Below are 27,767 nucleotides of genomic sequence, written 5' to 3' on the forward strand. Positions count from 1 at the left end.
CACAAGTCGACCTCACATTAACTTCTTTTAAAAAATCAGAAACTAATGAATTACAATATAAACAAGAATATAATCAATTAAAAACTAAATATAGCAATTACAAACCCTTATTTACAGATGGATCCAAGGACGGTGGCGCAGTGGCTTGTGCCACTGTCATTGGATCCAGAACTATATCTTCTAGAATTCCAGAAAACAGCTCTATTTTTACTGCAGAAGCAAACGCCATATTAACAGCTCTCAGATATATTCAAAGACACCCTAAACGTAAACAATATATAATCTATTCCGACTCTCTTTCTTGCCTTCAGGCTATTAAAAACCTATCTTGTAAACATTCACTTTTAATTGATATTATTGAATTGTATAATAATCTTGCTACTGGCCAATGCGACATCGTCTTTTGTTGGTTACCCAGTCACGTAGGCATTTCTGGTAACGCAATGGCCGATCTAGCTGCTACGGCAGCACTCCACAAATCTGTGACACCACTTCTTATTCCCTACACTGATTACAAAGCTACCATTAGATCTTATACCCGTGATCTGATGCAGAAGAAGTGGGACACCCAAGTGGGTGTAAATAAATTACATGGAATTAAACCATGTATTGGGTATACCCACTTGGGTTGTCAGTTCAGATTTGAAGAGGTCATTTTGCGGTGATGTCGTATTGGCCATACACGATATACTCATGAATACCTTTTGAAAGGTGAGGATCCTCCGTTCTGCATCCCTTGTGATGAAAGAATCACAGTCAAGCATATCCTGCTTGACTGTGTAGAGTATTCCATCACAAGGGGGCACCCGTGGCGAGCCACCTCCTCGTGGTGGGTGCTGGGTAACGCCAAGAGCTCGCCGACACCCCCGTTGTGGACCCGGGGGGATATTTGGTCCACTAACGCGTTTGCCGTGGGTTGCAACCCTGTGTCGGTGGAGGAAGGGATCCTGGTGGTTGAGGGCAATAGGTGCCTGCAACCGTGTACCTATTGCTCAACACACCACTTTGGCCCTGACTTCACCTAGACGGGAGGTAGAACTGGCCCGGTTCTACCAATCGGCTGGTCATGTCATGCCCTGTGCATGGTCAACATCAAATGTGGATTATGTATATCTGTGTATCTTTTCCACGAAATATTTTTGTGATACTCTCATGTTTGAAAATTGTTGCTATGCCTAGAGTCCTATGCCAGAAGGCGGTGGCTCATGGGCCAATCTGGCAATACTGACCTCCGGGTTCTATGTGTCTTCAGATAATAGCCATGGGCGGAACCAGCCTGACTTTTCTTCTGTTTGACAATTTTAGCTACCTGTGTCTGTACTGCTAGAGTATAACAACCCTGTAACCCTGGTGGTTTGGAGTCGGTTTCCACTTCGACACCGTCCTTGTTGACACTCCATGGTGGGTGGGGAGCAGGGTTGTCGAATATCCTTTCTTCATTATGGCTACCCCCAATCTAACTGGTTCTCGATCAAAATCAAAAAGGCGACATGTTGAAACAGATGGTTTATCATCTTCTGATGATGACTCTACTGCAGTCAGTAGTGAATCCTGGCCGCGCTTTTTAGTTGTGGACGGAATTGATGGACAACCCTTGAAGCTTAACCCCTTTGTCATATCAAAAGCCATTGCTGGAATATGTGGTGAAGTGAGAAATGTAACACGTCTCAGGACAGGTTCTCTGTTAGTTGAATGTGCAAAGAGACAGAAATCTGTTAATTTGCTCGCAGCTCGCCAGTTTGCGAATACTGGGATTGCTGTTTCCGTTCATAAAACTCTTAATTCGTGCAGAGGCATCATACGTGATCGGGCAAAATGTCTTGCTGACATGTCAGAAGGCGAAATTGCTTCTGAACTGAAGTCCCAAGGTGTCACCTCTGTCAAGAGATTCTCTAGGAAACTAGGTGATGAAATCATTGGGACGAATACATACCTGTTTACTTTCTGTCTCACGTCCTTACCAAAATCAATAAAAGCTGGTTATTTTAACACTGAAGTGGAAGTGTATATTCCCAATCCGCTTCGATGTTTCAAATGTCAACAGTTTGGACATGGAGCTAAGTCATGTCACAGCTCCCCAGTTTGCTCCCGTTGTAGTGGGAAACATGAAAATGTCAACTGCGCAAATGAAATAAAATGTGCGAACTGCAATGGTAACCATATGTCATTTTCCAAATCATGTCCAGCATATGAAAGACAAGCACAAATTTTGAAATTGAAGCACACCAACAATATATCCTTCAATGAAGCAAAGAAACTTTTACCAGTTACAAGTCACATGTCGTCTGCAAAAACGTACGCAGTAGCTGTTTCTACTCCTTGTACAAAGGTTGATCAGGGCTGTCAAACTGCGATCACCTGGGTCTCCGATGACCAAACTGTTTTGTACAGTGTTTCTGGTGCCAGAAATGGTGCTGCCACTCAGACAGAGACTGAAGCTGACCATATGCTTCCAGCCATGTCTCCCACACCATTAACCACCACTACACCGCCAGCACCTGAAGTTCTTTCAGACCCCGAAGTACAGCCAGCATCGGTAAACAAACCTAAACGTCTTACGAACAAACAACAGAAACAACTCAAAAAGAAAGAAACTAGGGCACTTAAGCACATAGAAGTGTCTCTTCCTTTAACTGTTCCTGTAGAGGTTCACAACACTTTTGAACCTCTGGACATGGAGGTCACGCCATCGCTATCAGATCAGCGAAGACCTTCTCCACGTGCTCGATCTCCAATTGAACCACCATGACTTCTTCCACTACTTTATTTCAATGGAATTGTAGAGGACTTCGTAATAATTTTAATGATCTTCAGCTATTAATACAAGATCTAAAACCATCAGCCTTTTGCTTACAGGAAACTTTCCTTAAAGCTACTGATAATTTTGACTTGAGATCATATACTTCTTACCATCACTTTTCCCCTCCAGGTTATAAAGCTACTGGAGGATCTTCTGTTATGGTGAGGCAGGGTGTTATTCACAGTCCTGTTCCTCTTAATACCCCTCTCCAGGCTGTCGCTGTACGCGTAACCCTGAATATTGTGTTTACTCTTTGTTCTTTATATATTCCACCTTCGTTTTGTCTCCAACAGGTTGACCTTCAAGCATTATATGACCAGCTACCGAAGCCCTGTGTCATCCTGGGAGATTTAAATGGTCATAACCCTCTTTGGGGTAGTACTAACATCAATACAAACGGTAAAATCTTAGAGGAGTTTTTCTCAAACAATGATTTATGTATTTTTAATGATGGTTCTTACACTTATCTTCATCCTGGAACTGGCAGTTACTCTTGTCTGGACTTGTCAATAGTGGATTCCAATTTACTGGGTGAATTCGAGTGGTCGGTTCACGATGACCTGTGCGGAAGTGACCATTTTCCTACTGCTCTCACAGCTGTGTGTCCATCTGATGTTCCTCCATCGTCCAGATGGAATTTCACTAAGGCTGACTGGAATTTGTATGCAACTCTTTGTACTAATAAACTAACACCTGATGCTTTTACAGATGTTGCCGATCCTATAGAATCTTTCTCTGCTGAACGTCTCAAAATAGCTGAAGATTGTATTCCAAAGTCCTCTCCAAATTCTCACATACGTAAACCATGGTTTACAACTGATTGCAAACAAGCTAGGAAAACACGGAAGAAGGCTGAACATTATTTCCGTCGCCATCCCATGGTCCATAACTTAAATAAACATAAAATACTAAATGCTAAAGCCCGGCGTATTTTTAAACAAAATAAACGCAAGTCTTGGCAAAATTATGTGTCAAGGATAACTTCACGAACGCCAATGTCAAAGGTTTGGAACATGATCCAGAAAATAAAAGGTAAGGGGACCAAATCAAGCATCCACCATCTACAATCTGGAGATCAGTTGTTAACTGATCGATCCGATATCGCAAATAAACTGGGTGAAACGCTTGCCAAACATTCTTCCTCGTCTAATTATGTTCCAAAATTTCAAAAATACCAAGAACAACAGGAGAAGAAACCCATCAATTTTCATTCGGACAACGGGGAAGATTATAACGAACTCTTTTCTATCCATGAGCTTTATAATGCTCTTGAACAAGCTAATAATACCGCTACAGGAGCTGATGGTATACATTATCAACTCCTGAAACACTTACCAGGATCATGTTTAGAGACTCTGTTGAATATCTTTGATGAAATTTGGACGTCAGGTAAATTTCCTTCATCCTGGCGTGATGCCATAGTTATTCCCATACCTAAACCTGGACGTGATCATACTGATCCATCTAATTATAGACCTATTTCACTGACTAGCTGCGTTTGCAAAACCATGGAACGCATGGTCAATAACAGATTGATATGGTACTTAGAATCAAACAACTTAATCACAGATATTCAATGTGGTTTTCGCAAAAATCGAATTACCATTGACCATTTGGTTCGATTGGAATCATTCGTTAAGAATGCCATTGTATCCAAACAGCATGCAGTGTCAGTCTTTTTCGATTTAGAAAAGGCTTATGACACTACATGGAAGCACGGTATTTTAAAAGATATTCATGACTTTGGATTGCGAGGTCGTCTGCCTCAATTTATATCCGAATTTTTAGCTGACAGGCAATTTCAAGTCCGCGTGGGTTCTACCTTATCTGATTATTATGCTCAAGATCAGGGTGTCCCACAAGGCAGTATTTTGTCTGTAACTTTATTTAGCATTAAAATCAACAGTTTAGCAAAGGTTTTAAATGATTCAATTGATGGATCACTTTTCGTGGATGATTTTAATATTTCTTGTCGTGGCAAAAACATGCACACAATTGAAAGACAACTCCAGCTTTGTTTAAATAAGATTGATAAATGGTGTATGGAAAATGGATTTAAATTTTCAAAATCCAAAACTAATGGCATCCACTTTTGCCGAAAGTATAAACCTCATAAAGACCCCGAACTGTATCTAGATAACACACCTATTACAGTTGTTGGCACCCGTGGCGAGCCACCTCCTCGTGGTGGGTGCTGGGTAACGCCAAGAGCTCGCCGACACCCCCGTTGTGGACCCGGGGGGATATTTGGTCCACCAACCCGTTTGCCGTGGGTTGCAACCCTGTGTCGGTGGAGGACGGGAGTCTGGGGGTTGAGGGCACTGGGGGCCTGCAATTGTGTTCCCTTTGCCCAACATACCCCTTCGACCCTTACTTCACCTAGACGGGTGGTTGAATGGGCCCAGTTCAACCAATCGGCTGGTCATGCCAAGCCCTGTGTATGGACTATATATATGTCAATGCACAAATTTTATTTGGAATTGTTTGATTTTCGGACTTGGCCTTATTATTACAGTGGCATTATTTGGATTTTGTAATATGATAATTTGTACTTGAATTTTGCCTAGAGTCTTATGCCCAGAAGGAGGTGGCTCATGGGCCAATCTGGTGGATTAGTTATTCATAATTCTTCCGCTAGAGTATATCATCTGAGTATCCTTGGTGCTGCAAGTCGGAGACCCACTTGCGTTTAGCACTGTCCTTGTGATACTCCGTGGTGGGTGGGGAGCTCAGATGATGAAATCTAACTAACTAAACATGGCTTACGAAACCCCTCAAAAAAAGAGCAAACGTCAACTTGATACTGATCCCGTTGAAACTGACCACAGACTGCCCAACTCAATTGATTACTGGCCACGTTTTCTTGTTGTTGAGACTATTGACAAGACCCCTTTAAAGTTGAATCCTTTTGCCGTAGCTAAAGGTATACAAGGCATCGCTGGTGATGTTAAAAACATTAGGCGATTACGTTCCGGTGCCCTTCTGGTTGAGTGTGCAAAAAGACAGCAAGCCACCAATCTTATGAGCACAAAATCTTTTGTCGGCATTCCAGTTACGATCTCGGCTCACAAAACACTCAACACGAGCAAAGGAATTGTCAGGGACCGTGAACGTTTGTTTGCTGACATGTCAGAACTTGACATCGCCTCAGAGATGAAGGAGCAAGGTGTCCTTTTTGTCAAACGTTTTACAACCCGTAGAAATGATGCTACTGTCAACACAAACACATATTTGTTTTCTTTCTCTTCTCCAAATGTTCCAAAATCACTGAAAGCAGGATACTGTAACATCCAGGTTGAAATGTACATTCCAAACCCTCTTCGATGTTTCAAATGCCAAAAGTTCGGCCATGGGGTTAATAACTGCACATTGTCTGTTGTTTGTGCTCACTGTGGTGAAAAGACACATACAACAGAAGATTGTGACAGTAACGTTAAGAAATGTACAAACTGCACTGGTGCCCATTCATCCTTTTCTAAAGAATGTCCTGTCTGGAAGTTTCACATGGAGATCAACAAAATAAAATTCACCCGAAACATTAGTTTTGCAGATGCCAAAAAACTGGTCCAAAGTTCTGAACCTAAAGAAAGCTATGCTTCTATAACTAAAACACCGTCAGAAGCAAGGATTACAAAATCAACCACAAGCTGTCAAACTGACTTGACGTGGATTACATCAGAAGCTCCTCTGATTACTTCACCTACAATATCTACCCAAACGCCAGAGTCACATTCGTCCCAAATCCAATCAGTAGCATCATCTGATCATGAGGCATCTTCTCAGTCAACTCCAAAATCTTCGGAAACCGTTAAAACTAAACCTAAAAGGCCAGATCCTTTGAAAAACCTAAGTGGCAGAACCCCGAAAGGGTCACAAAACAAGATTCAGTTGTTTAATAAATATGGGTCACTTGAAGACATGGACGTTTCTGAAAACGTCCATTCTAGGGCACATAGCTTGTCGCCCTCCAAAAGAGTGCGGGGTAGATCCCCCATAAATCCCCCTAAAAGATAGTTTATTCCAATAATATTGTACAGTGGAACTGCAGAGGATTGAGGACTAATTTACATGAATTACAGCTATTAGTCCAAGTTTTTACACCTTCAGCGTTATGTCTCCAAGAGACATATTTAAAACAAACAGATACATTTGACCTTCGTCATTTTAATGCATATCATTGTTTCTCACCTCCGGGTGATAGGGCCACTGGAGGATCATCCATTCTAGTGAGACAAAACGTTATTCAAAGCCCTGTTTCACTTAATACTAATATGCAGGCTGTTGCTGTGAGAATTACTTTACATGTAGCATTGACGCTATGCTCTCTGTATATTTCTCCGTCTTCGACGTTTGCTAAAACCGATCTCCAAGCTCTATATGACCAACTCCCGAAGCCCTGTATTATAATGGGAGATTTAAATGGGCACAACCCACTCTGGGGTGGTGTAAATACAAACACTAAAGGTAAGTTGTTGGAGGACTTTTGTTCCGACAATGACTTATGTATTTATAATGATGGTTCCAACACATATTTAGACCCTGGTACAGGGACCTATTCTGCTCTCGACTTGTCATTGACAAATTCCGAACTATTAAACGAATTCGAATGGTCAGTTCACGATGACCTCTGTGGAAGTGACCATTTTCCTACTATGTTAAAAGCTGTAACTCCATCCGATGTTCCTCCATCATCAAGACGAAATTTTAAAAAGGCTAACTGGGCTTTATATGAAACACTGTGTGCTGAAAAACTTAAACCTGAACGTTTTATTGACGTTCCTGATGCTATTAAATGCTTTTCTGATGATCTGAATTCCATAGCTGATGAGTGTATACCAAAGTCCTCTGTAGTTCCACACATAAGAAAACCATGGTTCAACGATGAGTGCAAACAAGCTAGGAAGGCAAGGAAAAAAGCAGAACATTATTTCCGTCGCCATCCTATGGTGCATAATTTAAATAAATTTAAAATTTCAAATGCTAAAGCACGGCGTACTTTTAGACAGAACAAACGCCAATCTTGGCAAAATTATGTATCTAAAATAAATTCTCGGACACCCATGTCCAAGGTATGGAACATGGTCCAGAAAATCAAAGGTAAAGGTACTATATCTACTGTCCATCATCTTAAACATGGAGATCAATTACTTACTGATAAATCAGATATTGCGAATAAACTGGGCGAAACTCTTGCTAAACATTCTTCCTCTTCTAATTATGTACCTAAATTTCAGCAGTATCAAAAACAACAAGAAAAGAAAACTATTAATTTCAATTCTGATAATGGGGAAGATTATAATGAAACGTTTTCTATTCATGAACTCCATACTGCTCTTGATCAAGCTCATGACACTGCTACAGGAGCTGATAACATACATTATCAACTCCTGAAACACTTACCAGAAACCTGTTTAGAGACGCTGTTATCTATTTTTGATGATATTTGGACTTCAGGTAAATTTCCTTCTTCATGGCGTGATGCCATACTAGTACCAATACCTAAACCTGGACGTGATCACGCGGATCCGTCCAATTATCGTCCGATTTCATTAACTAGCTGTGTTTGCAAGACCATGGAACGCATGATAAATAATCGACTTGTTTGGTACTTGGAAACCAATAACCTAATCACAGATATACAGTGTGGTTTCCGTAAAAATAGAAGTACTGTCGATCACTTAGTGCGACTGGAATCATTTGTGAAAAACGCACTAATTCATAAACAACATGCTGTGTCTATCTTTTTTGATCTAGAAAAAGCATATGACACAACCTGGAAATATGGCATTTTGAGAGATCTACATGATTTCGGTTTGCGAGGTCGTTTGCCTCAATTCATAGCCAACTTTTTAAATGACAGACAATTTCAAGTTCGCGTAGGTTCTACTCTGTCTGATCATTTTAATCAGGATCAGGGTGTTCCACAAGGCAGTATTTTGTCAGTCACACTTTTTAGCATCAAGATAAATAGTTTGTCAAAAGTTTTAAACGATTCAATTGATGGATCATTATTTGTGGATGATTTTAATATTTCTTGTCGTGGTAAAAATATGCATACTATTGAACGGCAACTGCAAATGTGTTTAAACAAAATAAATAAATGGTGTCTTGAAAACGGCTTTAAATTTTCGAAGTCCAAAACTAATTGTATACATTTTTGCAGAACATATAAGCCACATAAGGACCCAGAACTATCTCTAGATGGCACTCCCATCAAAGTTGTCAAGGAGGCCAAGTTCTTGGGATTAATTTTTGACTCACATTTAACGTTTCTACCACATATCAAATCCCTCAAAACTAAATGCCTGAAGGCACTTGACTTGTTGAAAGTCGTTTCAAATTCTAAATGGGGAGGGGACCAAGCTACCCTCCTGCAACTTTATCGATCACTGATCCGGTCAAAACTTGATTATGGCTCCATTGTATATGGTGGAGCCTGTAAAAGCCACCTGAAACTTTTAGATTCTGTTCACCATCAAGGTCTAAGACTTTGTCTTGGCTCCTTTCGAACTTCACCTGTTGACAGCCTGTACGTTGAGGCCGATGAGCCATCTCTTGAGCAGCGACGTATCAAATTAGCTTTACAGTAAGTAACAAAATTATATTCCAGTGAGTCAAACCCTGCATATAACTGTGTTTTCAGTCCTCTGTGTGAGGACTTATACAATATGAAATCTTCACTTGTACCGCCTCTTGGTTTAAGAATTAAACCATTTCTTGCTGCTGCCGGCATTGAGCTGGAAAATATAGCTCCTTCCCGTCTTCTCTCTTCTCCTCCTTGGCAGTTGGTTAGGCCCCAAGTGGACCTAACACTGACCACATTTAAAAAATCAGAAACTAATGAATTACAGTATAAACAAGAATATAATGAATTGAAACATAAATATAGCAGTTATAAATCCTTATTTACAGATGGGTCCAAGGTCGGTGGTGCAGTGGCTTGTGCCACTGTCATTGGATCCAGAACAATATCTTCTAGATTACCAGACAACAGTTCTATTTTTACCGCTGAGGCTAACGCCATATTAACAGCTCTTAAATATATTCAAAGACGCCATAAACATAAACAATATATAATCTATTCCGACTCTCTTTCTTGCCTTCAGGCTATTAAAAATCTTTCTTGTAAACATCCACTTTTAATAGAAATTATTGAATTATATAATGATCTTGCTACTGGCCAATGCGACATCGTTTTTTGTTGGTTACCCAGCCACGTTGGCATTTCCGGTAACGCAATGGCCGATCTTGCTGCTAAGGCAGCACAAATCTGTGACACCACTTCGTATTCCTTATTCTGACTACAAAGCTAGCATTAGAGTTTACACTCGTGATCTGATGCAGAAGAAGTGGGACACCCAAGTAGGTATAAATAAACTACATGAAATAAAACCCTACATTGGTTATACATACTTGGGTTGTCAGTCCAGATTTGAAGAGGTCATCATGCGACGATGTCGCGTTGGCCACACAAGATATACGCATGAATATTTGCTTAAAGGTGAAGATCCTCCGTTCTGTATCCCTTGTGATGAAAGAATCACAGTCAAGCATGTCCTGCTTGACTGTGTTGAATATTCCATCACAAGGGATAACTATTTTAAATCGGGAACTATGAAGGATCTTTTTAGTAACGTTAGTAATCATTTAATCATTGCGTTTTTAAAAGAATTAGATTTATTACATGACTTGTAAATAGATAAATATTTTAAGATTGGAAGTCGAATCAGGAACTACGATTGTTAGTGGCTGTATCCTCGAAGGGGATTGAAGTACCGTAAAAATATTGTCCTCCTGAGAGGGTACGTAAGTCCAAAAACTGTTGAAGTCAGATTTATTCTTCCACTTTTTTAGCCGTAGAATATGTGTCATTTTAATTTGTGGCTAATCTTGCATACAATCGCTAGCAGCTGAGGGGATGGTGTAAATCCAGCTAGGGACCATGCAGGTAGCAGAGGTATTGTAAGTCCCCATGGTCCCTAGTATGGTGATCTACCCTCTGTTGTTGGCGATCTATGGCCTGTTTTTATATTGTACTGTCCAAATAATGATACTGTTATATTTTTACAAGTTTCCACACTAGTTTTAATATTAACTGTGATAGTCTAGTGGTTTTACTGTCCTTCGTCGACAGGTTCTACATAATATGTACACATATATATTTTTTATGTCACGTATGTTCTCGTCACGATATGGCTGCAACATTGCCGATGTGACGTTAAATCTTAACTCACTCACTCACTATTACAGTTGTTAAAGAAGCAAAATTCTTGGGCATAATTTTTGATGAACATTTAACATTTCGACCACACATTAAATATTTAAAAAATAAGTGCCTGAAGGCCCTCGATTTGCTAAAGGTTGTATCTAATACAAAGTGGGGTGCAGACCAGAAAACCCTCCTCCAACTATACCGAGCTCTTATACGATCCAAACTTGATTACGGCTCCGTTGTGTATGGCGGAGCCTGCAAAAGCAACCTGAAACTTTTAGCTTCTATTCATCACCACGGTCTAAGACTTTGTCTTGGATCCTTTCGAACTTCTCCCCTTGACAGTCTTTATGTTGAAGCCGATGAGCCTTCTTTGAACCATCGACGTATTAAGCTTTCTTTGCAGTATCCCGTGTGGACCCGGGACAGAATGTGTCCACAGCACCCCATTGCTTGTCGTAAGAGGCGACTAAATTGGGCAACCTGTTTGCCGTGGGTTGCGTCCCGTGTCGGTGGAGGACGGGAACCTGGTGGTTGAGGGCAGTTGGGCTTTTTAACTGCTTTCCATTTGCCCAACACACCACTTTGGCCCTTACTTCACCGAGACGGGTGGTTGAATTGGCCCGATTCAACCAATCGGCTGGTCATGCCAAGCCCTGTGCATGAACTGTGTATGTGTCTTTGGCACAGATTTGATTTGAAATTGTTTTGAATTTCGGCTTTGGCACTACTGGTGATCTGTAAGTTTTGATTGTGAATTCTAATATGAACTTTGCCTAGAGTCTTATGCCAGAAGGCGATGGCTCATGGGCCAATCTGGTAGTTTAATTATTTATAATTCTTCTACTGGAGTATATCATCCGGGTATCCTTGGTGCTGCAAGCTGGAGGCCCGCTTGCTTTAGCATTGTCCTTGTGATACTCCGTGGTGGGTGGGGAGCTCGGATGATGAACAATATAACACCAACCATGGCTTATGAAGTACCCCACAAAAAAACAAAGCGTCCACTTGAAATTGATCCTGTTGATACTGACCATAGACCGTCTTTATCGATTGAGTATTGGCCACGTTTCCTTGTTATTGAGACTCCGGACAAGACCCCATTAAAGCTGAACCCTTTTGCAGTATCTAAAGGCATTCAAGGTATTGCTGGGGATGTTAAGAACATTCGGCGCTTACGTTCGGGTGCGCTACTAGTTGAGTGCAGCAAGAAACAGCAAGCATCCAATCTGATGAGTATTGAATCTTTTGTGGGCATTCCGGTCACGGTCTCTGCTCACAAGACCTTGAACACTAGTAAAGGTATCATCAGAGATCGTGATCGATTGTTTGCTGACATGTCCGAACTTGATATAGCATGTGAAATGAAAGATCAAGGTGTGCTATATGTGAAGCGCTTTTCAACCCGAAAAAACAATGAAACATTTCAAACTAATACCTATCTGTTTACTTTTTCATGTCCAAATGCTCCAAAATCAGTGAAGGCAGGCTATTGTAACATAGAAGTTGATACCTACATCCCCAACCCGCTCAGGTGTTTTAAATGCCAGAAGTATGGACATGGCGTGAATACTTGCACATTGTCTGTTGTGTGTGCTCACTGTGGTGAGAAAACACACACAACAGAAGATTGTGACAGTGATTTCAAAAAATGCACCAACTGTTCAGGCAACCATTCATCTTCTTCGAAACAGTGTCCTATTTGGAAAGAACAAATGGAGATAAACAGAATAAAGTTTACTCAAAATATCTCCTTTTCTGAGGCAAAAAAACTGGTTAAAAGGTCTGATCTTTCAGAAAGTTACGCTACAGTAGCAAAAACATCATCCGAGTCTACCTCAAAAATAACAAAATCATCCACAGGATGCCAAACTACCTTGACTTGGATAAATTGCGATTCTCCACAGCTTTTATACCCTGCTATGTCATCTCAGACTGAGGAATCACTTCCTAGTACATCAAAGTCGTCTTCTGATCACAAATCATCATCATCTCAGTCACACTCGAAATCTCAATCGACAGCTGATAATCAACAAACTGTGAAAGGTAAACCGAAGTCTAAGCCTGATGCTTCAAAACAACAAAGTGGCAGAGCTCCTAAAGGGTCACAAAATAAAATTCAGTTGTTTAATAGATATGGGTCTCTTGAAGACATGGACGTTTCTGAAAACGTCCATTCTAGGGCACATAGCTTGTCGCCCTCCAAAAGAGTGCGGGGTAGATCCCCAATAAATCCCCCCAAAAGATAGTTTATTCCAATAATGTTGTACAGTGGAACTGCAGAGGACTGAGGACTAATTTACATGAATTACAGCTATTAGTCCAGGATTTTACACCTTCAGCGATATGTCTCCAAGAGACATATTTAAAACAAACAGATACATTTAACCTTCGTCATTTTAATGCATATCATTGTTTTTCACCTCCGGGTGATAGGGCCACTGGCGGATCATCCATTCTAGTCAAACAAAACGTTATTCAAAGCCCTGTTTCACTTAATACTAATATGCAGGCTGTTGCAGTGAGAATTACTTTACATGTAGCGTTTACGCTATGCTCTCTCTATATTTCACCATCTTCAGCTTTTGCCAAAACTGATCTGCAAGCTCTATATGATCAGCTCCCGAAGCCCTGTATTATAATGGGAGATTTAAATGGGCACAACCCACTCTGGGGTAGTGTAAATACAAACACTAGAGGTAAATTGTTGGAGGACTTTTGTTCTGACAATGACTTATGTATTTATAATGATGGTTCCAACACATATTTACACCCTGGTACAGGGACTTATTCTGTTCTCGACTTGTCATTGACAAATTCCGAACTATTAAATGAATTTGAATGGTCAGTCCACAATGACCTGTGTGGAAGTGACCATTTTGCTACTATATTAAAAGCTGTAACTCCATCCGATGTTCCTCCATCATCAAGACGAAATTTTAAAAAGGCTAACTGGGCTTTATATGAAACACTGTGTGCTGAAAAACTTAAACCTGAACGTTTTATTGACGTTCCTGATGCTATTAAATGCTTTTCTGATGAACTGAACTCCATAGCTGATGGGTGTATACCAAAGTCCTCTGTAGCTCCACATATAAGAAAACCATGGTTCAACGATGACTGCAAACAAGCTAGGAAGGCGAGGAAAAAAGCAGAACATTATTTCCGTCGTCATCCTATGGTCCATAATTTCAATAAATTTAAGATTTTAAATGCTAAAGCAAGGCGTACTTTTAAACAGAATAAACGCCAATCTTGGCAACATTATGTATCCAAAATAAATTCTCGGACACCCATGTCCAAGGTGTGGAACATGGTCCAGAAAATCAAAGGTAAAGGTACTAAATCTACGGTCCATCATCTTAAACACGGAGATCAATTACTTACTGATAAATCAGATATTGCGAATAAACTGGGCGAAACTCTTGCTAAACATTCTTCCTCTTCTAATTATATACCTAAATTTCAGCAATATCAAAAAGAACAAGAAAAGAAAACTATTAATTTCAATTCTGATAATGGGGAAGATTATAATGAAACGTTTTCTATTCATGAACTCCATACTGCTCTTGATCAAGGTCATGACACTGCTACTGGAGCTGATAACATACATTATCAACTCCTGAAGCACTTACCAGAATCCTGTTTAGAGACGCTCTTATCAATATTTGATGATATTTGGACTTCCGGGAAATTTCCTTCTTCATGGCGTGATGCCATACTAGTACCAATACCTAAACCTGGACGTGATCATACGGATCCGTCCAATTATCGACCTATTTCACTAACTAGCTGTGTTTGCAAGACCATGGAACGCATGATAAATAATCGACTTGTTTGGTACTTGGAAACTAATAATCTTATCACAGATATACAATGTGGTTTCCGTAAAAACAGAAGTACTGTCGATCACTTAGTGCGACTGGAATCATTTGTGAAAAACGCACTAATTAATAAACAACATGCTGTGTCTATCTTTTTTGATCTTGAGAAGGCATATGACACAACCTGGAAATATGGCATACTGAGAGATTTACATGACTTCGGTTTGCGAGGTCGTTTGCCTGAATTCATTGCTAAATTTTTAAATAACAGGCAATTTCAAGTCCGTGTGGGTTCTACCCTGTCTGATCATTATAATCAGGATCAGGGTGTTCCACAAGGCAGTATTTTGTCTGTCACTCTTTTTAGCGTCAAGATCAACAGTTTATCTAAAGTTTTAAACGATTTAATCGATGGATATTTATTTGTGGATGATTTTAATATTTCTTGCCGCGGTAAGAATATGCATACTATTGAACGGCAACTGCAGTTGTGTTTAAACAAAATTGAGAAATGGTGTCTTGAAAACGGTTTTAAATTTTCTAAATCAAAAACCAATTGTATACACTTCTGTCGTAAATACAAACCCCATAAAGAACCAGAGTTATTTCTCAGTGGCACCCCCATCAAAGTCGTCAAGGAGGCCAAGTTCTTGGGACTTATTTTCGACTCACATTTGACCTTTTTGCCACATATTAAATCCCTTAAAGCCAAATGCCTGAAGGCACTCGATTTATTAAAGGTTGTTTCAAATTCAAAATGGGGAGGGGATCAATCTACCCTTCTTCACTTATATAGATCACTGATCCGATCTAAACTTGATTACGGCTCCATCGTATATGGTGGCGCTTGTCAAAGCAACCTAAAACTACTTGATCCTGTTCACCACCAAGGCCTAAGACTTTGTATTGGTTCTTTTAGAACCTCTCCTATCGACAGTCTATACGTCGAAGCTGATGAGCCTTCTCTCAACTTACGTCGTATTAAACTATCTTTACAATACATTACAAAATTAGCTTCTAATGAGTCTAACCCCGCATTTAATTGTGTTTTTAATCCTCTCTATGAGGATTTGTACAACAAAAAGTCTTCCCTTGTTCCGCCTCTTGGGCTCAGGATTAAGCCATTTCTTGCTGCTTCCAGCATTGAGCTGAACCATATAGCTCCTTCCCGTCTTCTTTCTTCTCCTCCTTGGCAGTTGGTTAGGCCACATGTTGACCTAACATTAACATCACTTAAAAAATCAGAAACGAATGAATTACAGTATAAACAAGAATATAATCAACTGAAACATAAATATAGCAATTATAAATCCTTATTTACAGATGGGTCCAAGGACGGTGGTGCAGTCGCTTGTGCCACTGTCACTGGATCCAGAACAATATCTTCTAGGTTACCAGATAATAGTTCTATTTTTACAGCTGAAGCTAACGCCATATTAACAGCTCTAAAATATATTCAAAGACACCCTAAACGTAAACAATATATAATCTATTCTGATTCTCTTTCTTGCCTTCAAGCTATTAGAAATGTATCATGTAAACATCCACTTTTAATTGAAATAATTGAATTGTATAATTACCTTGCTACTGGCCAGTACGACATTGTCTTCTGTTGGTTACCAAGTCACGTAGGCATTTCTGGTAACGGAATGGCTGATCTTGCTGCCAAGGCAGCACTCAACAAATCTGTGACACCACTTCTTATTCCTTACAGTGATTACAAAGCCACCATTAGATCTTATATCCGTGGTCTGATGCAGAAGAAGTGGGACACCCAAGTAGGTATCAATAAATTACATGAAATAAAACCGTATATTGGTTACACCTACTTGGGTTGTCAGTCCAGATTTGAAGAGGTTATTTTAAGACGATGTCGTATTGGCCATACTAGGTATACCCATTCATACCTGTTGAAAGGTGAGGATCCTCCGTTTTGCATCCCTTGTGATGAGAGAACCACAGTCAAGCATATCCTGCTTGACTGTGTTGAATTCTCCATCACAAGGGATAAGTATTTTACAGTTAAAACAATAAGGGATCTTTTTACCAGCGTTAGTTCTCATTTAATTATTGATTTTTTAAAAGAAATTGATTTTTTGGTTGAATTTTGAAATTATTTTGTGTAAATAGATGTATTTTAATTATTGGAAGTTTGGATTTGTAACTTGAATTGTTGGTGGCTGTACCCTCAAAGGGGGTTGAAGTATTGTAAAATTATTGTCCTCCTGAGAGGGTACGTAAGTCCAAAAACATTCACAGTAAATTTAAACTTTCCACTGTTCTTAGTCGTAGTATATCTGTATTTTTAATTTTTGGCTAGAGATGTCTAAATTGCTAACAGCTGAGGGGGTGATGTAAATCCGACTAGGCTCCATGCAGGTAGCAAAGGCACTGTAAGTCCCCATGGTCCCTAGAATGGTGAACTACCTTCAGTTGCTGGCAACCTATAGCCTGATTTTATACTGTATTGTCCGAATAGTAATATTAGTTTTAAACTTTCCACACTAGTTTTAATTTCATTTGTGATATTCTAGTTGTTTTACTGTCCTTCGCTGACAGGTTTTTATACAATACATGTATTTCATTTCAGTATTAAATGTTCTCGTCACGATATGGCTGAGACATTGCCGATGTGACGTTAAATACTAACTCACTCACTCTTTGCAGTATGTTACAAAACTGTTTTCTAATGAATCCAACCCTGCATACAACTGCGTTTTTAATCCTCTCTACGAGGATTTGTATGGGAAAAAAACTTCTCTTATTCCGCCTCTTGGAATACGAATTAAACCTTTCCTTTCTGCTGCTGGCATTAAGCTACAAAATATTGCTCCTTCCCGTCTTCTTTCGTCTCCTCCTTGGCAATTGGTTAGGCCAGAGGTTGACCTCACCCTGACAATGTTTAAGAAATCCGAAACAAATGAATTACAATACAAACAAGGATATAATCAGTTAAAAACTAAATATGGCAATTACAAATCCTTGTTCAGAGACGGGTCCAAGGACGGTGGCGCTGTGGCCTGTGCCACTGTTATTGGTTCTACAACAATATCGTCTAGAATACCGGACAATGCCTCTATTTTCACAGCGGAAGCAAATGCCATATTAACGGCTCTTAAACATATTGAAAGACACCCTAAACATAAACAGTATATAATTTATTCAGACTCTCTTTCTTGCCTTCAGGCTATTAAAAACTTATCGTGTCAACATCCACTTTTAATAGAAATTATTGAAATATATAATGTTCTTGCTACTGGCCAAGACGACATCGTCCTCTGCTGGTTACCTAGCCACGTAGGCATTTCTGGTAACACAATGGCCGATTTTGCTGCCAAGGCAGCACTCAACAAATCTGTGACACCACTTCTTGTTCCTTACTCGGATTACAAAGCTAGCATTGGAACTTACATCCCTGATCTGATGCAGAAGAGGTGGGACACCCAAGTAGGTATCAATAAATTACATGAAATAAAACCCTACATTGGTTACACCTACTTGGGTTGTCAGTCCAGATCTGAAGAGGTCATCATGCGACGATGTCGCAGTGGCCATACTAGATATACTCACAAATACTTATTAAAAGTTGAAGATCCTCCGTTCTGTATCCCTTGTGATGAGAGAGTTACGGTCAAGCATATACTGCTTGACTGTGTTGAATTCTCCATCACAAGGGAGAAATATTTTACTGTTAAAACAGTTAAAGATCTTTTTAACACAGTTAGTTCTCCTGTAATTGTTGCATTTTTAAAGGAAATTGATGTATTAGTTGAATTCTGAACAATATGCTCTGTAGATAGATGTATTTTAATGTTTGGTAGCTAGACTAGGAAGTTGAGCTGTTTGTGGCTGTACCCTCGAAGGGGGTTGAAGTATTGTAAAATTATTGTCCTCCTGAGAGGGTACGTAAGTCCCACATCGTTCAAAGCCAGTGTAAACGTACCAGGTGTTTTAAATGTAGTATTCTTGTTCTTTGAATTTTGGCTAAAATTTCCTACAATCGCCATCAGCTGAAGGGATGATGTAAATCCAACTAGGGTCCACGCAGGTAGCAAAGGTACTGTAAGTCCCCTTGGTCTCTAGTGTGGTGATCTACCTTCCGTTGTTGGCGATCTATAGCCTATTTTTATATTGTGTTATCCCCTATCGCTAAATATTATAGAATTCATTTCTAGTGTTACTTATATATCTGTGATATTCTAGTGATTTTACTGTCCTTTGTTGACAGGATTATATTATCAATCTTTCATTATTGTTACTCTATATATTGTTTTAGTCACGATGTGGCTGAAATATTGCCAAAGTGACTTTAAATTTTAACTCACTCACTCACTCCATCACAAGGGATCAGTATTTTAATTCACGAACTATGATTGATCTTTTTACTCATACCAGCTCTCATGTAATTATTGCCTTCTTAAAAGAATTAGATTTGTTATCAGAATTGTAAATAGATAAATATTGTATTATTGGTAGTCTAGATTAATAACTGAGATTGTTAGTGGCTGTGCCCTCGAGGGGGGTTGAAGTATTTTAAAATTATTGTCCTCCTGAGAGTGTACGTAAGTCCAAAACATTCTATGTAAATTTAGTACGACCAAACTTTTAATCGTAGTATAATTGTTGTTTTTAATAATGGCTAACTTTCAGTCTAATCGCCAACGGCTGAGGGGATGGTGTAAATCCATCTGGGGTCCATGCAGGTAGCAGAAGTACTGTAAGTCCCCATGGTCCCTAGTATGGTGATCTACCTTCAGTTGTTGGCGATGTACAGCCCGTATGTTATGTTGTATTGTCCGAATAGTGGTAATTGTTTTAAGTCTCCACACTAGTTTTAATTGTAAATGTGATGCTCTAGTGGTTTTACTGTCCTTTGACGACAGGATTTTATAATGTATACATATTTCATGTCAGTATCAAAATGTTGTCGTCACGATATGGCTGAAATATTGCCAATGTGACGTTAAGTATGAACTCACTCACTCACTCACTCCACTCGGATCCTGCCATTCCAACAAAAGATCTGTCATTCAAAGCAAGGATCTGTCATTCATTCAAAGTACTGTCATTCAAAACCAAGGATCTGCCATTGACAGGAAGAGTGTGTCAATCTGATGAAGGTTCTGTCGTTTTCATGAAGGATCGGTTAGGGTTAGGGTTAGGGTTAGGGTTAGGGTTAGGGTTAGGTTAGGGTTAGGGTTAGGTTAGGGTTAGGGTTAGGTTAGGGTTAGGGTTAGGGTTAGGGTTAGGGTTACCAAGGGATCAGTATTTTAATTCACGAACTATGATTGATCTTTTTACTCATACCAGCTCTCATGTAATTATTGCCTTCTTAAAAGAATTAGATTTGTTATCAGAATTGTAAATAGATAAATATTGTATTATTGGTAGTCTAGATTAATAACTGAGATTGTTAGTGGCTGTGCCCTCGAGGGGGGTTGAAGTATTTTAAAATTATTGTCCTCCTGAGAGTGTACGTAAGTCCAAAACATTCTATGTAAATTTAGTACGACCAAACTTTTAATCGTAGTATAATTGTTGTTTTTAATAATGGCTAACTTTCAGTCTAATCGCCAACGGCTGAGGGGATGGTGTAAATCCATCTGGGGTCCATGCAGGTAGCAGAAGTACTGTAAGTCCCCATGGTCCCTAGTATGGTGATCTACCTTCAGTTGTTGGCGATGTACAGCCCGTATGTTATGTTGTATTGTCCGAATAGTGGTAATTGTTTTAAGTCTCCACACTAGTTTTAATTGTAAATGTGATGCTCTAGTGGTTTTACTGTCCTTTGACGACAGGATTTTATAATGTATACATATTTCATGTCAGTATCAAAATGTTGTCGTCACGATATGGCTGAAATATTGCCAATGTGACGTTAAGTATGAACTCACTCACTCACTCACTCCACTCGGATCCTGCCATTCCAACAAAAGATCTGTCATTCAAAGCAAGGATCTGTCATTCATTCAAAGTACTGTCATTCAAAACCAAGGATCTGCCATTGACAGGAAGAGTGTGTCAATCTGATGAAGGTTCTGTCGTTTTCATGAAGGATCGGTTAGGGTTAGGGTTAGGGTTAGGGTTAGGGTTAGGGTTAGGGTTAGGGTTAGGGTTAGGGTCAGGGTTAGGGTGAGGGTGAGGGTTAGGGTCAGGGTTAGGGTCAGGGTGAGGGTCAGGGTGAGGGTTAGGGTTAGGGTTAGGGTCAGGGTTAGGGTGAGGGTCAGGGTGAGGGTTAGGGTTAGGGTTAGGGTCAGGGTTAGGGTGAGGGTTAGGGTCAGGGTCAGGGTCAGGGTTAGGGTTAGGGTTAGGGTTAGGGTTAGGGTTAGGGTCAGGGTCAGGGTCAGGGTCAGGGTTAGGGTTAGGGTTAGGGTTAGGGTTAGGGTTAGGGTTAGGGTTAGGTTAGGGTTAGGGTTAGGTTAGGGTTAGGGTTAGGGTTAGGGTTAGGGTTAGGGTTAGGGTTAGGTTAGGGTTAGGGTTAGGGTTAGGGTTAGGGTTAGGGTTAGGGTTACCAAGGGATCAGTATTTTAATTCACGAACTATGATTGATCTTTTTACTCATACCAGCTCTCATGTAATTATTGCCTTCTTAAAAGAATTAGATTTGTTATCAGAATTGTAAATAGATAAATATTGTATTATTGGTAGTCTAGATTAATAACTGAGATTGTTAGTGGCTGTGCCCTCGAGGGGGGTTGAAGTATTTTAAAATTATTGTCCTCCTGAGAGTGTACGTAAGTCCAAAACATTCTATGTAAATTTAGTACGACCAAACTTTTAATCGTAGTATAATTGTTGTTTTTAATAATGGCTAACTTTCAGTCTAATCGCCAACGGCTGAGGGGATGGTGTAAATCCATCTGGGGTCCATGCAGGTAGCAGAAGTACTGTAAGTCCCCATGGTCCCTAGTATGGTGATCTACCTTCAGTTGTTGGCGATGTACAGCCCGTATGTTATGTTGTATTGTCCGAATAGTGGTAATTGTTTTAAGTCTCCACACTAGTTTTAATTGTAAATGTGATGCTCTAGTGGTTTTACTGTCCTTTGACGACAGGATTTTATAATGTATACATATTTCATGTCAGTATCAAAATGTTGTCGTCACGATATGGCTGAAATATTGCCAATGTGACGTTAAGTATGAACTCACTCACTCACTCACTCCACTCGGATCCTGCCATTCCAACAAAAGATCTGTCATTCAAAGCAAGGATCTGTCATTCATTCAAAGTACTGTCATTCAAAACCAAGGATCTGCCATTGACAGGAAGAGTGTGTCAATCTGATGAAGGTTCTGTCGTTTTCATGAAGGATCGGTTAGGGTTAGGGTTAGGGTTAGGTTAGGGTTAGGGTTAGGGTTAGGTTAGGGTTAGGGTTAGGGTTAGGGTTAGGGTTAGGGTTAGGGTCAGGGTTAGGGTGAGGGTCAGGGTTAGGGTCAGGGTTAGGGTCAGGGTGAGGGTCAGGGTGAGGGTCAGGGTGAGGGCTAGGGTTAGGGTTAGGGTTAGGGTTAGGGTTAGGGGTTAGGGTTAGGGGTTAGGGGTTAGGGTTAGGGTTAGGGTTAGGGTTAGGGTTAGGGTTAGGGTTAGGGTTAGGGTTAGGGTTAGGGTTACCAAGGGATCAGTATTTTAATTCACGAACTATGATTGATCTTTTTACTCATACCAGCTCTCATGTAATTATTGCCTTCTTAAAAGAATTAGATTTGTTATCAGAATTGTAAATAGATAAATATTGTATTATTGGTAGTCTAGATTAATAACTGAGATTGTTAGTGGCTGTGCCCTCGAGGGGGGTTGAAGTATTTTAAAATTATTGTCCTCCTGAGAGTGTACGTAAGTCCAAAACATTCTATGTAAATTTAGTACGACCAAACTTTTAATCGTAGTATAATTGTTGTTTTTAATAATGGCTAACTTTCAGTCTAATCGCCAACGGCTGAGGGGATGGTGTAAATCCATCTGGGGTCCATGCAGGTAGCAGAAGTACTGTAAGTCCCCATGGTCCCTAGTATGGTGATCTACCTTCAGTTGTTGGCGATGTACAGCCCGTATGTTATGTTGTATTGTCCGAATAGTGGTAATTGTTTTAAGTCTCCACACTAGTTTTAATTGTAAATGTGATGCTCTAGTGGTTTTACTGTCCTTTGACGACAGGATTTTATAATGTATACATATTTCATGTCAGTATCAAAATGTTGTCGTCACGATATGGCTGAAATATTGCCAATGTGACGTTAAGTATGAACTCACTCACTCACTCACTCCACTCGGATCCTGCCATTCCAACAAAAGATCTGTCATTCAAAGCAAGGATCTGTCATTCATTCAAAGTACTGTCATTCAAAACCAAGGATCTGCCATTGACAGGAAGAGTGTGTCAATCTGATGAAGGTTCTGTCGTTTTCATGAAGGATCGGTTAGGGTTAGGGTTAGGGTTAGGTTAGGGTTAGGGTTAGGGTTAGGTTAGGGTTAGGGTTAGGGTTAGGGTTAGGGTTAGGGTCAGGGTTAGGGTGAGGGTCAGTATGAGGGTCAGGGTTAGGGTCAGGGTGAGGGTCAGGGTGAGGGTCAGGGTGAGGGTTAGGATTAGGGTTAGGGTTAGGGTTAGGGTTAGGGGTTAGGGTTAGGGGTTAGGGTTAGGGTTAGGGTTAGGGTTAGGGTTAGGGTTAGGGTTAGGGTTAGGGTTAGGGTTAGGGTTAGGGTTACCAAGGGATCAGTATTTTAATTCACGAACTATGATTGATCTTTTTACTCATACCAGCTCTCATGTAATTATTGCCTTCTTAAAAGAATTAGATTTGTTATCAGAATTGTAAATAGATAAATATTGTATTATTGGTAGTCTAGATTAATAACTGAGATTGTTAGTGGCTGTGCCCTCGAGGGGGGTTGAAGTATTTTAAAATTATTGTCCTCCTGAGAGTGTACGTAAGTCCAAAACATTCTATGTAAATTTAGTACGACCAAACTTTTAATCGTAGTATAATTGTTGTTTTTAATAATGGCTAACTTTCAGTCTAATCGCCAACGGCTGAGGGGATGGTGTAAATCCATCTGGGGTCCATGCAGGTAGCAGAAGTACTGTAAGTCCCCATGGTCCCTAGTATGGTGATCTACCTTCAGTTGTTGGCGATGTACAGCCCGTATGTTATGTTGTATTGTCCGAATAGTGGTAATTGTTTTAAGTCTCCACACTAGTTTTAATTGTAAATGTGATGCTCTAGTGGTTTTACTGTCCTTTGACGACAGGATTTTATAATGTATACATATTTCATGTCAGTATCAAAATGTTGTCGTCACGATATGGCTGAAATATTGCCAATGTGACGTTAAGTATGAACTCACTCACTCACTCACTCCACTCGGATCCTGCCATTCCAACAAAAGATCTGTCATTCAAAGCAAGGATCTGTCATTCATTCAAAGTACTGTCATTCAAAACCAAGGATCTGCCATTGACAGGAAGAGTGTGTCAATCTGATGAAGGTTCTGTCGTTTTCATGAAGGATCGGTTAGGGTTAGGGTTAGGGTTAGGGTTAGGGTTAGGGTTAGGTTAGGGTTAGGGTTAGGTTAGGGTTAGGGTTAGGGTTAGGGTTAGGGCTAGGGTTACCAAGGGATCAGTATTTTAATTCACGAACTATGATTGATCTTTTTACTCATACCAGCTCTCATGTAATTATTGCCTTCTTAAAAGAATTAGATTTGTTATCAGAATTGTAAATAGATAAATATTGTATTATTGGTAGTCTAGATTAATAACTGAGATTGTTAGTGGCTGTGCCCTCGAGGGGGGTTGAAGTATTTTAAAATTATTGTCCTCCTGAGAGTGTACGTAAGTCCAAAACATTCTATGTAAATTTAGTACGACCAAACTTTTAATCGTAGTATAATTGTTGTTTTTAATAATCGCTAACTTTCAGTCTAATCGCCAACGGCTGAGGGGATGGTGTAAATCCATCTGGGGTCCATGCAGGTAGCAGAAGTACTGTAAGTCCCCATGGTCCCTAGTATGGTGATCTACCTTCAGTTGTTGGCGATGTACAGCCCGTATGTTATGTTGTATTGTCCGAATAGTGGTAATTGTTTTAAGTCTCCACACTAGTTTTAATTGTAAATGTGATGCTCTAGTGGTTTTACTGTCCTTTGACGACAGGATTTTATAATGTATACATATTTCATGTCAGTATCAAAATGTTGTCGTCACGATATGGCTGAAATATTGCCAATGTGACGTTAAGTATGAACTCACTCACTCACTCACTCCACTCGGATCCTGCCATTCCAACAAAAGATCTGTCATTCAAAGCAAGGATCTGTCATTCATTCAAAGTACTGTCATTCAAAACCAAGGATCTGCCATTGACAGGAAGAGTGTGTCAATCTGATGAAGGTTCTGTCGTTTTCATGAAGGATCGGTTAGGGTTAGGGTTAGGGTTAGGGTTAGGGTTAGGGTTACCAAGGGATCAGTATTTTAATTCACGAACTATGATTGATCTTTTTACTCATACCAGCTCTCATGTAATTATTGCCTTCTTAAAAGAATTAGATTTGTTATCAGAATTGTAAATAGATAAATATTGTATTATTGGTAGTCTAGATTAATAACTGAGATTGTTAGTGGCTGTGCCCTCGAGGGGGGTTGAAGTATTTTAAAATTATTGTCCTCCTGAGAGTGTACGTAAGTCCAAAACATTCTATGTAAATTTAGTACGACCAAACTTTTAATCGTAGTATAATTGTTGTTTTTAATAATCGCTAACTTTCAGTCTAATCGCCAACGGCTGAGGGGATGGTGTAAATCCATCTGGGGTCCATGCAGGTAGCAGAAGTACTGTAAGTCCCCATGGTCCCTAGTATGGTGATCTACCTTCAGTTGTTGGCGATGTACAGCCCGTATGTTATGTTGTATTGTCCGAATAGTGGTAATTGTTTTAAGTCTCCACACTAGTTTTAATTGTAAATGTGATGCTCTAGTGGTTTTACTGTCCTTTGACGACAGGATTTTATAATGTATACATATTTCATGTCAGTATCAAAATGTTGTCGTCACGATATGGCTGAAATATTGCCAATGTGACGTTAAGTATGAACTCACTCACTCACTCACTCCACTCGGATCCTGCCATTCCAACAAAAGATCTGTCATTCAAAGCAAGGATCTGTCATTCATTCAAAGTACTGTCATTCAAAACCAAGGATCTGCCATTGACAGGAAGAGTGTGTCAATCTGATGAAGGTTCTGTCGTTTTCATGAAGGATCGGTTAGGGTTAGGGTTAGGGTTAGGGTTAGGGTTAGGGTTAGGTTAGGGTTAGGGTTAGGTTAGGGTTAGGGTTAGGGTTAGGGTTAGGGTTAGGGTTAGGGTTACCAAGGGATCAGTATTTTAATTCACGAACTATGATTGATCTTTTTACTCATACCAGCTCTCATGTAATTATTGCCTTCTTAAAAGAATTAGATTTGTTATCAGAATTGTAAATAGATAAATATTGTATTATTGGTAGTCTAGATTAATAACTGAGATTGTTAGTGGCTGTGCCCTCGAGGGGGGTTGAAGTATTTTAAAATTATTGTCCTCCTGAGAGTGTACGTAAGTCCAAAACATTCTATGTAAATTTAGTACGACCAAACTTTTAATCGTAGTATAATTGTTGTTTTTAATAATCGCTAACTTTCAGTCTAATCGCCAACGGCTGAGGGGATGGTGTAAATCCATCTGGGGTCCATGCAGGTAGCAGAAGTACTGTAAGTCCCCATGGTCCCTAGTATGGTGATCTACCTTCAGTTGTTGGCGATGTACAGCCCGTATGTTATGTTGTATTGTCCGAATAGTGGTAATTGTTTTAAGTCTCCACACTAGTTTTAATTGTAAATGTGATGCTCTAGTGGTTTTACTGTCCTTTGACGACAGGATTTTATAATGTATACATATTTCATGTCAGTATCAAAATGTTGTCGTCACGATATGGCTGAAATATTGCCAATGTGACGTTAAGTATGAACTCACTCACTCACTCACTCCACTCGGATCCTGCCATTCCAACAAAAGATCTGTCATTCAAAGCAAGGATCTGTCATTCATTCAAAGTACTGTCATTCAAAACCAAGGATCTGCCATTGACAGGAAGAGTGTGTCAATCTGATGAAGGTTCTGTCGTTTTCATGAAGGATCGGTTAGGGTTAGGGTTAGGGTTAGGGTTAGGGTTAGGGTTAGGGTTAGGTTTGGGTTAGGTTAGGGTTAGGGTTAGGGTTAGGGTTAGGGTTAGGGTTAGGGTTAGGGTTAGGGTTACCAAGGGATCAGTATTTTAATTCACGAACTATGATTGATCTTTTTACTCATACCAGCTCTCATGTAATTATTGCCTTCTTAAAAGAATTAGATTTGTTATCAGAATTGTAAATAGATAAATATTGTATTATTGGTAGTCTAGATTAATAACTGAGATTGTTAGTGGCTGTGCCCTCGAGGGGGGTTGAAGTATTTTAAAATTATTGTCCTCCTGAGAGTGTACGTAAGTCCAAAACATTCTATGTAAATTTAGTACGACCAAACTTTTAATCGTAGTATAATTGTTGTTTTTAATAATCGCTAACTTTCAGTCTAATCGCCAACGGCTGAGGGGATGGTGTAAATCCATCTGGGGTCCATGCAGGTAGCAGAAGTACTGTAAGTCCCCATGGTCCCTAGTATGGTGATCTACCTTCAGTTGTTGGCGATGTACAGCCCGTATGTTATGTTGTATTGTCCGAATAGTGGTAATTGTTTTAAGTCTCCACACTAGTTTTAATTGTAAATGTGATGCTCTAGTGGTTTTACTGTCCTTTGACGACAGGATTTTATAATGTATACATATTTCATGTCAGTATCAAAATGTTGTCGTCACGATATGGCTGAAATATTGCCAATGTGACGTTAAGTATGAACTCACTCACTCA

This window comes from Haliotis asinina, chromosome 4 (assembly GCF_037392515.1).
Source record: "Haliotis asinina isolate JCU_RB_2024 chromosome 4, JCU_Hal_asi_v2, whole genome shotgun sequence".
Lineage (NCBI taxonomy): Eukaryota > Metazoa > Mollusca > Gastropoda > Lepetellida > Haliotidae > Haliotis > Haliotis asinina.